This window comes from Rhinolophus sinicus, linkage group LG06 (genome assembly GCF_036562045.2).
Source record: "Rhinolophus sinicus isolate RSC01 linkage group LG06, ASM3656204v1, whole genome shotgun sequence".
Classification (NCBI taxonomy): Eukaryota; Metazoa; Chordata; class Mammalia; order Chiroptera; family Rhinolophidae; genus Rhinolophus; species Rhinolophus sinicus.
The window spans coordinates 55017452-55025427 of NC_133756.1; the positions used below are offsets into that span (position 1 = coordinate 55017452).

The 7976-nt window shown below is 36.5% G+C and overlaps 1 pseudogene; it reads left to right on the forward strand.

Moving 5' to 3' along the window:
* The first annotated feature begins 1103 nt into the window (after positions 1 to 1103).
* On the forward strand, positions 1104 to 6523 carry LOC141572132 (large ribosomal subunit protein eL21 pseudogene; annotated as a pseudogene).
* The last annotated feature ends 1453 nt before the right edge of the window (positions 6524 to 7976 follow it).

The window sequence follows — 7976 nt, forward strand, 5'->3', positions numbered from 1 at the left end:
ACAAATAGGACTAATTTAGGGCCACACAGCCCTTGCTTCCTAACCTCATGTTCTCTCTGCTTGACTGTAGATTTGTTTAAAACTCACATCTTCTTGCAGAAGATCAGGAATCTTCCATGACTGGAGTCATCTTAAATCAGAGAACCGAAGTTTCCACATTTAAATTTAACACCGGTAGTCTCTGGCACCCTCCTTTAATAATTTTTATTATATACTTGTATTACGGGAACTATTTCAATTTCTATAAATGGACTCACGATAAAAACCTTAAATAGACACTAGGTGGTTTGTCCCGGCCTGATCCTAAATCCATTAATAGAGTTAAAATGTCAGTTTTCCCTATTACACATAAACATAATAAATTGTTGTCATCCCAATAAAGTTTAATTAAAAAGAAAGATAAATAAAAGGCATCCAAATTGAAAAGGAAGAATTAAAATTACCTGTTTGAAGATGATATGATCTTAAATGTAAAAGTTTCTAAAGATTCCACAAAAAAACTGTTACAACTAATACATTCAGTAAAGTAGCAGGATACAGAGTAAACACACAAAAATCAGTTGCATTTCTATACAATAACAATCTGAAAAGGAAATTAAGAAATTCAGTATATATATATATATATATATATATATATATATATATATATCAACATCAAAAAGAATAAAATACTTAGGAATTGACTTAGGAGTTGAAAAACTTGCACAATGAAAACTATGAATCATTGCTGAGGGATATCAAAGAAGATATAAATAAATGGAAAGGTACCCTGTGTTGATGGGATTACAGGATTTAAGATTATTAAGATATCAACGTTACTCAAAGTGCTCTACAGATTTAATGCAATCCCTATCAAAATGTCAATGGCATTTTAAGCAGACATAGAATGACTTAGTCTAAAATTCATATGGAATCTCAAGGGACCTGAAATATCTAAAGCTATCTTGACATAAAGAACAAAGCTGGAGGACTCACATTTCCTGATTTCAAAACTTACTACAAAGCTACACCAATCAAAAGAGTATGGTAATGGGGCCGGCCTGGTGGCTCCATGCTCCTAACTCCGAAGGCGGCCAGTTCGATTCCCACATGGGCCAGTGGGCTCTCAACCACAAGGTTGCCGGTTCAATTCTTCGAGTCCCGCAAGGGATAGTGGGCTCTGCCCCCTACAACTAAGATTGAACATGGCACCTTAAGCTGAGCTGCCTCCCAGATGGCTCAGTTGGTTGGAGCATGGGCTCTCAACCACAAGGTTGCCAGTTCAATTCTTCGAGTCCCGCAAGGGATGGTGGGCAGCGCCCCCTGCAACTAGCAACAGCAACTGGACCTGGAGCTGAGCTGCGCCCTCCACAAGTAAGACTGAAATTACAACAACTTGAAGCTGAACAGCACCCTCCACAACTAAGATTGAAAGGACAACAACTTGGAAAAAAGTCCTGGAAGTACACACTGTTCCCCAATAAAGTCCTGTTCCCCTTCCCCAATAAAATTTAAAAAAACAGTAAAAGAAGACATTGTTATAAAAAGAAAAGAAGAATATGGTAATGGCATAAACACATACAGATAGACCAATGGAATAAAATAGAGAGCCAAGAAAAACCCCTTGCTCATATGGTCAAATGATTTTTAACAAGGGTGCTAAGACTGTTGAATGGGGAAAGAACAGTCTTTTCAAAAATGATGCTGGAAAAACTAGATACCCACATGCAAACGAATGAAATTGGACCCTTACCTAACACCATATATAAAAATTAACTCAAAATGAACGAAAGATTTAAATGTAAGACCTAAGACTATAAAACTCTTAGAAGAAAATGTAGGGCAAAACTTCACAACATTGGATTTGGCAATGATTTCTTAGATATGACACCAGAGGCAGAAGCAACAAAAGAAAAAATAGACAAATTTCATAAAAATTAAGAAATTTTATGCATCAAAGATACTATCAACAGCGTGAAAAGGCAACCACCCACAGAATGGGAGAAAATATTTATAAGTCACATACTTGATAAGGGTTAATATCCAGATTATATGCAAAAGAGAACTCTTAAAACTCAACAATGAAAAAACAAACAACCTGATTTAAAAATGGACAAACGATTTGAATAGACGTTTCTACAAAGAAGATATACAAAAGGTCAATAAGCACATGAAAAGATGTTCAACATCAATAATCATTAGGGAAACGCAAATCAAAACTATAATGAGATACCAGTTCACACCCATGAGGATGGCTATCATCAAAAAAGCAGAAAATAACAAACATTGGAGAAGATGTAGAGAAATTGGAACCCTGGTGTACTGTTGATGGAATGTGAAATGGTACAACTGATGTGGAAAACAATGTATAGTGATTTCTCAAAAAATTAACCAGAGAATGATCATATGATTCAGCGATTTCACTTCTAAGTATGTACGAAAAAGAACTGACAGCAGGGACTTAATGAGTTATGTGTATACTCATATTTATAACATCATTCATTACCCATTGTGCACAGTAGTTTAAATGTGGGTGCAGCCTAAGTGCCCATCTACCGATAAATGGAAAAGTAATGTGGTATACGTATAATGGAACATTATTTAGCCTTAAAAAAGAAGGAAATTCTGACACATATTACAGTATGGATGAACCTTAAGGGCATTATGCAAAGTGAAATAAGCCAGTCACAAAAAGACAAATACCCTGTGATTCCACTTATATGAGGTAGTTGGAGTAATCAAAGTCATAGAGATAGAAAGCAGCATGGTAGTTCCCAGACTGAGGTGTGTGTGGCAGGGAGGATTGTTTTAATAGATATAGAGTTTCAGTTTTTCAGGATAAAAATAGTTATAGAAATGGATGGTGATAATGGTTGCACAACGTTATCAATGTACAAGTTTAATACCATTGAACTTTGCACTTAAAAATAGTTAAGATGGTAAATTTTATAATTTTGTAACCACAATTTTAAAAATTAGGGTGATGGCAAAATCCTCCGCAAAGGAATTGCAAGCCAAGGGAATATTTTCATATACTGACTTTGATCTATTCTATATTGGATGAAATGACCTACTTCTTTTCCTCTAGAATTAGGAATCGATTGGACTGCTTAAAGTGTGGGTCCAGGAAGACAACCCTCCACTGAGGAGCCAATATAAATGTTTTACTTATTTTCCTTCTGATTTGTCTTCTTTAAAGTTATCTCACAGCTGTAACAAAAAATCTACTTTGAAAGCTTTAGGGATAGGAATATTTTGACTTCATGTTTACTGTATACATTATAGTTCTCTCCATCCATTATATGTGTATTTTAATAGTTACATAGTAAAGTTTTTCTATTCTAGTTTTATGTATTTAGCTTGTCTTTGTTATACTCGTATTAGTATTTCTCTGTATGTACAAGCCACTCAACTTTTAATTTCAATTTATCTGATCTTTGCAGAAGAGGTTTTAAATTTACTCAATTAATTCCTGACTAGAATTGTGGGCTTGCATTAACACAAAAAGGGAAAGGCAGAACTGACAGGGACTTTTGCTTCAGGCCAGGTTGAGGTAAAGAGAGTGGATTCACACTCACCTTAAACAAAAACTGGACAAAATATATATTAGAAGGTATATTACTTTTCTGTTGGTGCTGTAACAAATTACCACAAACTTGGTGGTTTAAGATAACACCAATTTATTATCTTACATTTCTGATTGTCAGTCTAAAATGGATCTCACTGGACTAAAATTGAAGTCTTTGCAGGAGGATTTTGGAGACAATCTGTTTCCTTTCTTTTTCCAGCTTGTGAGGCTGGAAAATTGGTTTATGTATACGTTGGCTTATGGCTCCCTTCCATCTTGAAAAACAGCTCTGCTTCTGTCATCATATCTCCTTCTCCAACTAACTCTCCTGCATCTTATTTCATTTGTAAGGATCCTCTATTATGACCTTGTGAAATGAACGCTTGTTAACTAGAGTACAGGGTACCTAATGGTAAGCCACAGTTCAACAAAAGACCACAAAAGAAATTAAAATGGAGACGTTTATTACTCATGGGTACTTGAGGAAGTACACAGCATGTCTTGAGAGTCCACAAGGGGAGGTCAAGACAGGGTGCAGGCAGTGAGAGCTACAGGACTTGGGGCACAATCTTTATTAGGGTCTGTGGGTAGAGTGCTTTGGATCCTGCACTGAGGCCAGATTGGTCAATTCAAATGTTAAAAAGGGGTATTGGTAAGCCCCACAGAGGTCTCACCTAAGGGGCACACACAAAGGGAAGGCCCTGAAAGGTGGGGGAGACTATTGCTCACAAGAGCTATTGGGGAAGTCATATCAGGGCTTAACATTTGCTTATAACTCTGTGGTCTGCTATTTCAGGTATGCACTTGCATGAGGGGCTGGTATCAGTTTAGGGCCTCACAGGCCAAACAAAATGGATGCTGAGTTAGCAATACCAATGGAGTAGTTTAATGAAACTCTTGACAACCCCTGTGCAGACGAGTACATTGGGCCCACTTGGATAATCCAGGATAATCTCCCCATTTCAAGACCCTTAATTTGCCTTTTCACCTGGGACCTCCATTTTCCAATAATTTGTCAAAATGACCAACACAAACGGAAAGAGGAAAGGCATCCACTATATGTTCTCTATGCCTTTTAGAAAACATGGAGTTGCTCCTTTGGCCACATACGCGTACATGCAATTCTACAAGAAAGGTGATATGGTAGAAATCAAGGGAATGGGCACTGTTCAAAAAGGAATGCCCCACAAATGTTACCATGGCAAAACTGGAAGGGTCTACAATGTTACCCAGCATGCAGTTGGCATTGTTGTAAACAAGTTAAGGGTAAGATTCTTGCCAAGAGAATTAATGTTCGTATTGAGCATATTAAGCACTCTACAAGCCGAGATAGCTTCCTGAAATGGGTGAAGGAAAATGATCAAAAAAGAAGGAAGCCAAAGAGAAAGGTACCTGGGTTCAACTGAAAGGCCAGCCTGCCCCACCCAGAGAAGCACACTTTGTGAGAACCAATGGAAAGGAACCTGAGCTGCTGGAAACCAGTCCCTATGAATTTATGGCACGATAAGTGTAAATAAAAGACCTCTGTACTATTAAAACTATTTCTCTTAATTGAGAAGAAGTGTGCTGTTCTCTCCCCCAAAGACATTTAAAGAAAATAAAAAGACCCTTAATGTAATGACAATTACAAGTCCCTTTTGCCATATAAGATAACATAGTCACCGACTCTGGAAACGAGTACATGGACACTTGGAGGGAGGCTATTCTTCTGCCTGCCACACAGGATCTTGAGACATGAGATGACAAGCAGTGTGAAGGGGAAAAAAATGAGGCGAGCCCTAAATGGCTTCAGTGACTGTAGAGAGTTTCCAGGCCACAACACAAGGAGGGGGAACTAAAATAGACCCTGACCATCTCCCTGAGTAGAGATAAAGAGTTGAGAACTCAGGGAAAGCAAGGTGGCTAGATTTCACATGGCAGAACCTGGTGAGGAGAGCACTTCCTGGCAAAGAGAGTGCTATACAGAGCTTCAGATATATTCAGAGTTCCTCTTTTTTGAAAACACTGTGGAAGATCTTAAAAAGTTAAACATAAACCTACTAAATGACCTAGTCATTACATTCTATTATATAATTTCTATTGCTTCTGTAACAAGTTACCGCAAACTTTGTGATTAAAAACAACATAGGTTTATTATCTTATAGTTTTGGAGGTCAGAAGTCCAAAAATCAATCTCACTGGGTGTTGGCAGGGCTGCTTCCTTCTAAAGGCTCCTGGCGAGACTTCATTTCTTTGCCTCCTAGCTTATTGAAGCTGCCAGTAGTAGCATAGCATCTTCCCCTCTCTCTCTCTGTGTCCCCCTGCTCCATTGTCAGTCACTTTATCTTCTGTCTGACTAACGCTACTTCCTCCCTCATAAAAATGCTTGTGATTATATTAGAACCACTAAGATAGTCAGGCTAATCTCCCCATCTCAAGATCCTTAACTTAATCCCCTCTGCAAAGCACATTTTGCCATATAAGGTAACATAATCACAGGACATGGACATCTTTGGGGGGCCAGTCCTCAGTCTGGCAAAACGTTTTAAAGAATCATTCTCCCCAAATGAAAGCATATAGTCACACAAAATTCTTTTACACATATGTTCATTGTAGCTTTATTCGTAATATTTACAAATAGTTTATTTGTAAACCAAAAAATAACCTAATGTCCATCAACAGGTGAATGCATAAACAAATTGTGCTATATCCACACAAATACAACACTACTCAACAAAAAAAGGAATTATTAACTATTTATACAGCAATAACATAGGTGAATTGAAATCATTACACTGAGTGAAAGGAGCCAGACAATAAAGAATATATATATCATGATTCCATTTATGTAAAATTCTAGAACACAAATTTATCTGTAAGGAACAGAAGCAAATTGGTGACTGCCTAGCGACAGAGCAGGATAGGGGGAAGGAGGGTTTGGGTTACAAAGGATCACATGAACATTTTTTGGGGTAATGGATATATTCATTATCTTGATTGTTGTGATGGTTTAATGATTTAAATATGTACTGTATTGTATGTCAATTATACCTCAATAAAGCTGTTAATATAAATAAAATAATTGATTAGTCCTGTTTGGATTAAAAATAATATAAGGGGTTGGGGGATTTTGCTGGAGGATGAAATTACATTCACCTTGACTACTTGGTAATCAAACTGGATTTGATAAGGAGTAGGGTGCTAGAAGAAATATGACCAGAACTTCTTCTTTTCCAATTTTCTCTCCATTGAGGGTTTTCCATAGAAATTGTTGAAATCTACCAAAAAGTTTACTAGTTATCTTAAAGATTCTTTCAGAGGGTTCTGCCCAGGGAAATTCTTTGCTTTCAAAAATGACTAATTCCTGAGCCTCTAAAGGGCTTATTCTCACCTAGTAGTCTCACCTTAGAATTCTCTACCTTTCTCTTTTAGTTGTAGATTTCATCACAGTACATGTTCCTTCTAGGATAGACTATAGCAACTTGCCACATAGGCCCTGCCTACAAATCCCACCGAAAAGCCACAGTCCAAGTAGACTGCTTTAAACAGTACGTTAATCCAATGCTTTGTACTGAACATGGCTTGTACTGTGTTCAAAGCACTGAATTACACATACGAAAGTCTATTTCTCATTTTAGATTTTCACGGTAACAGGAATATATATATGTATGTATATATACATATACACATACACATATATATATACAGTGTTGTTTGATATTTGCTATACTATGTGGATTGTAATCTGTAAAAAGTGTAAAGTATGGTCAAGAGAAAGAATAAAAATATTAATTTGGGCATGAACTTCTTACACAAAGAAATGGAAAATTCTGTTTTATTTCAGATTTAACTATCCTAAATGAATGTCATAATATTTACACCATGTCCTAATATTACACCTAATATTTATATCACGTCTAAATATTTAACGAGTATTTGCAGATGATAAATTCTACAGAAAAGCAGTCCTGCAAATTGTAGCCAAAGTCAATGTTCTTTTGCTCACCGAGGGAACAGGTTATTTGCTTCTGTATAGTGTAGCATTCTTACCATTAGATGGCAGTAAAAACTAATGCAATGATTAAACTCCCTTACCTTTAATAATGGTTTGCATTGGTGCAACTTAAGTTATTCAGTAGACACGTTTCTGAAAAGTTCTGTGAATATTGAAAGAAATTGTAAATAGTACAGCATTCCTTTTGGAAATCAGAGTTATTTTACAAGGTAAATAAGATCCCCAAGATATAAGTTCTTTTTTTAAAATAAACTTTCTAAAAATTAAAGTATAGCATATATATAAAGTGCACAAATCTACCACCAGTTTGAGTATCATCAAAAATTGAAAACACCTGGGATAGGAATATAGTCGATAATATTGTAATCACTATGTACGAAGGTTGGACAATTAAGTTCGCGAACTTTACTGGTGTCGGATGGGTAATAGATTTAT